Here is a 5,172-nt window from a genome sequence, read left to right as displayed (position 1 = left end):
ACACTCTCCCAAGGCGAGTCTGGAATCGGCAAGGGCTGAAGCAGGCCCGATTGCTTACCAGATTTTGGCTTCTGCCGTTGGCAAACGTCACACTGCTCAACAAAGGAAGCAGCATCACGAGCCATCCGTGGCCACCAGAAGTTGCGACGTAGCAACTCAATAAGGCGAGTAGAACCCACATGACCCGAAAGTGGATCCTGATGCACACGGGAAAGGATATCACGGCGAAGCAAATCATCATTAGGGACAACCGTTTGACGTCGATCACCATCAGTGCGAACCCAGAGACCCTGGACACGGGTCAACTGCTCGACATTATTGGGATCGTTGAACCAAGGGTCGGTTTTGTATCCGTCCACGATTCGTTTGGCAAAAGCAGAAATCGTCAAATCGGCAGCCACAGACTGATGTCGAGTCACAACCGACAGGACGACAGAGTGCAAGGAAGGATGGCGACTCAAAGCATCAGCAACGTTAACGGAACCAGACACATGTTCCCAGGTGAAGTTAAAACGCTGCATATATTCTAACCACCGCGCCTGGCGGCGGTTAAGAGTCGGAACACCCTGCAGGAAGGTTAGGGGCTTGTGGTCAGTTTTGACAACGAACGGGCGTCCCTCAAGATAGCAGCGCCATTCACGCAAGGCGTGAACAACGGCTAGTAGCTCTTGTTCACCCGTGGTGTAGCCGCGTTCGGCAGCAGAAAACTTCTTGCTGGAAAACGCGACAGGACGACCGTTCTGAAGTAAAACTGCCCCCGTACCGTGCAGCGAGGCGTCGGAAATAAGCTCAACACGGAAAGGCTGAGAGTAATCAGGAAAACGCAGCACTATATCGTCCGCAACAGCACGTTTTATAGCCTCAAAAGACGCCTGACATTCAGCAGTCCAAACGTCAGCGGAAGAAAACGCACCCTTGCGGGTAAGACTCGTCAACGGCGCGGCGAGAGACGAGTAATTGGCTATAAACTTGCGGAAGTAATTGGTAAGCCCTAGGAACTTTCGCAGCTCAAGCAATGACGTCGGGACAGGCCAGTCACGCACCGCAGCAGTCTTCTTAGGGTCCATGCGAACCCCGTCAACGGAAACCACATGACCCAGATACTCAACTTCGGACTTCGCCCAGTGGCACTTGAACTGCTTGGCGTAAAGCTGTTCCCGCCGCAAAACGTCGAGCACCAAACGAAGATGTTGGAGGTGCTCTTCCTTCGTTTTGGAATAGACGAGGATATCGTCCAGGTAGCACACGACAAACTTATCGATGTACGGCCTGAACATACGGTCAATTACGGCTTGAAAAGTAGCAGGAGCGTTAACAAGGCCGAAGCTCAAAACCGTGTACTCAAAGTGACCGAAAGGAGTGCGGAAAGCGGTTTTAGGAATGTCAGACTCAGCAATGCGAATCTGGTTATATCCCTGCTGCAGATCTATAGAGCTAAAGTAAGCAGACCCGCGAAGCTTATCGAGCAAATCGTCTACACGCGGAAGAGGGTACCGATTCTTAGTGGTCATGGAATTCAACCCACGGTAGTCTATGCACATGCGTAGGGACTTACCCACAAACAAGATCGGGGCAGAGAAGGGAGATGTACTCGGGCGAATCATGCCTTTAGCAAGCAGCTCAGTAACCTGCCGTTTGACCTCATCAAGCTCAAGAGGGCTAAGTACATAGGGCGTGCGACGGGTTGGGCGTCAGGCACCAACGGAATTGTGTGATCCACCGGACGGACTGGAGGAATACCCGGGATCTCCTGGAAAACATCAGCGTATTCCTCAAGCAGTGCGGAAACTTCAGGGTCCTGAGTGGGAGGAATCACAGAAGTGGCGTTAAGGCTAACCGAAGGACGAACCAGCAAAGCATGTGCCCCCTTGCAAATAAGACGCATAGCAGCCTTACGACCAATAGACTCAGGGGTGGCGTGCGCACACATGGCCGCAGCCGCAAAATTAACAAGGGGTGCCGACGAGGCAGCACCACTGTCACCTGAATCATTGGAAGACGCGCGCCAAGGAATTGAGTACCGAACAGTACCCTTTGACAAACGCAAAATATTGTTCTGAAAATCCAGGGATGCAGAGTGCTTACGCAAAGTGTCGGACCCCAGAATAAAAGGAGCAGCATCGGTCAAGGACGGCAAAACGTATGGCGAGACGGTTAGGTACAAAGATCCGACTGCCACGCGAAACGACACCTGACCCACGATTGCTTGCCTACCTCCGTCAGCGAGCGAAACATGGGACCAGTCCGAAGAGCGGACCGGGAGGTGTAGCCGTTGGACAAGGGACTCACTAATAAAGTCGTGAGTAGCGCCTGTGTCCACCAATGCCGAAAACGTTTGACCACCAGTCCGCAGAGATACAAGAGGCAAAGCAACTCGTGTGTCCACAGAACCGGAGGCAACTGCGCAAAGAGAGGAAGCAAAGGGCTCCCGGGCAACAGAGAGACAAGGTGAAGGTGCATCGTACCACAACTCAGCAGGGTACGGAATACCAGGAAGCTCTACTGTTTTACCCTCAAGCGAAAGGCCGTTGAAAAGGATGGACTTCGCAGGAAACGTAAGCACTCGGCGCATACCTGCTAGCAACGTCGAAGCGATATGCGAAGGTAGCAAAATGCCGGCCGCGGTATCAGGACGGCGGTGCTTGCATGCAAGGTAGTGCCGAAGCGAAACGCGCAATTGAGTGAGGGATGCAGGGACAAAAAGCACAGTATGACCACCAACGTCGACCGAGCAGAGAGAGCGACCACGAGGAACCGTTATGTTACATTCCGAGTCAAAGCCCGGTTTGACAGCAACAGCGTCAAAAGAAAAACGGCGTCCAACGGCACTCTCAAACTCTGCCAACGCAGCGGGTCTAACCGCGCGGACCAAAGAACGAATCCCCGCAAAGGAAGCTCAGGGTAATATCCCTCAATACCGCCCTGAGCAAATTCCTAGCACAGCCCCGCTTCACGCAACCTTTTGAATGCGGGACAGTCGTCGTAGAGGTGGTCGGGACTAACCACCTCACAGCAAAAACAGATGGCGTTGCCGCCCGCACGCTGTCAGAGAATTCCCACCTCCCCGTGCGTCAACCTACGGCCGAACTGGTTGACCCACTTGGTCAACTCGCAAGCTTTCGCCAACGGAGTGGCGGATTCTCCGCCAGCGGGTGCACTGGGACGGCCAGTGCCGCGACCCCTATCCCCGCGCCCGCCACGCGAACCTGTTCTACCCCCATGACTATTACGCCCAGGACCGCTTCCGTGTCCCGTCTGCCTAGGGGCCCCAGCAACAGCTGCGGCGAGACGAGGACCGGGGTCCACGCGCGCCCGCTTGACTGGAGGCCCATCTTCGTCATAATCCTGCAAAACAACAGGGTTCGAACGAAGAGCAGAACGGACTTTTCGTTCAGACAGGGCGCGCACTTCCTGGCCCAAGGCATGCTGTACCAGGGCGTCATAAGAGGGAAACGGCTTTCCATAGACGTCTGTGGCGCAATGGGGCTGCAGGGAAGAAGAAAGGCCTTCGAAAAACCAAAACATACGCTCACTAGGAGTGATCGTGGGTATGTCTTGGAAAACGGCCTCAAGACGCGATAGGTAAGCTGGTACATTTTCACCAGCGCGCATCACAAAAGATTTGTCAGAAAGCCTATGTCGTGCTTCTTGTTCTACAGAGATAACCTGAGGAGCAAAACGCGTGCGCAGGTTATCCAGAACAAGCTGAGCAGTAAGCTCGCGCTGCGATAGAGACCACTCGTCATACCACGTTTTTGCAGCGCCACGGAGCCCTTGCGACAAAAACAGGCAGCATGACCGATGGTCCCTACCCCAGGGCACGATTTCGAAAAACAAAGACGCGTCGCGGATAAACGCCTTGACGCGGGCAGCAGTCTGCTTCGCATCAAGCTTGGCATCTAGCTGCAAAACAGGAGTCAGTAAACTAACCCAAGGGAGGTCGGCAGAAGAAATCGGCCGAACCGAAGGCAAAGGCTCTGCGGCTGCCGCCGCAACCGCAGCCCCAGCAGCAGCAGCCGCTTCCACCGCTAACGCACGCGCAGCCGCAGCACGGTGGTCCGCATCTGTCGTCGGGGTTTCTGGTATCACCGTTGGAACATCCGGACGATTCATGGGAGCATTAGGCGGGTTGCGCAGAGCAAAAGGGGCCAAAGAAGGCAAGGAGTGGAGACGTTCGTCACCAGTAGGACCAAGTGGCCTTAAACGAACATTCTCGGCAGCCCCAGTGGGCATATGCAACAAAGGTGCTGCGGCAAAAGTTGAGAATGGCGTTCGCGCATCAGGTTCGCGAACAGCAACAGGGACCTCAATAGGGCCGCCCGGACCTCTAGAAGTACTAGGTGCACCGGGGTCGGAAACAAGTCCCGCAACAGCGTAGGCAGGCAAAGTGGAACGAGCATCAGGTGCGCCCGACGCCATGTCTACGCCATTACGGTCGCTGCCCAAATTAAACGGGGCGGGGCTAAACATTTTAGCTAACTGAGAAGGGCCTACCCTTATACAGCAATGACGCAGTCACTGCCGCGGATAGGGGGAGAGCTTGAAGTAGCGGCTCTACCTCAGTCGGGTTCAGCACACCCGTTCTAACCTCTGCAACAACAATGAGCAAGGCAACCAAGGACAAAACAATACAGATGATTACGATCTTTCACTTACCCTGAAGAGCCGCCGCGAGCGCTCCAACACTGTAAGCCTATGACCTTTACTAACAATCGAGATTGGTGCGGAAGAGCTGGTCGAGACCGAACGTCTCGATACCACTTGTTGTATCCACTTCCACTGTTTGGGTGGTAGTGAAAACTACCGATTAGTGAATGAGAAGAGGCTAAATGCCTCTGCGTTAGGACGACCCGTACAGAAGTCTGTACGGTCCGAAGATATAGTCGTCAACGCGAATTATCACCAATCGGTGCAATCGTAACCCAAGTGGGTCTACCAGTGACAAGTGTCACGATTATAGCAAGAGCGCTATAATCCAGTATTACGCGTGATAAAGACAGGCAAGTGCCCGCTTAAATAAAGGTGGGCCAGCGCCCAATTAAAGATAGGCAAGTGCCCAATGGTTAACCAAGTAAGAGCGAAGATATTGCCCAGCGGCAAAGTACCAGAGAATTGGGGAAAGATCCGAGGGTTAATATGCAAGTGTGCCACAACATAGCCTGCCTGGCCATG

This window comes from Volvox carteri, assembly GCF_000143455.1.
Source record: "Volvox carteri f. nagariensis unplaced genomic scaffold VOLCAscaffold_11, whole genome shotgun sequence".
Classification (NCBI taxonomy): domain Eukaryota; kingdom Viridiplantae; phylum Chlorophyta; class Chlorophyceae; order Chlamydomonadales; family Volvocaceae; genus Volvox; species Volvox carteri.
This window is presented reverse-complemented; position numbering follows the sequence as displayed.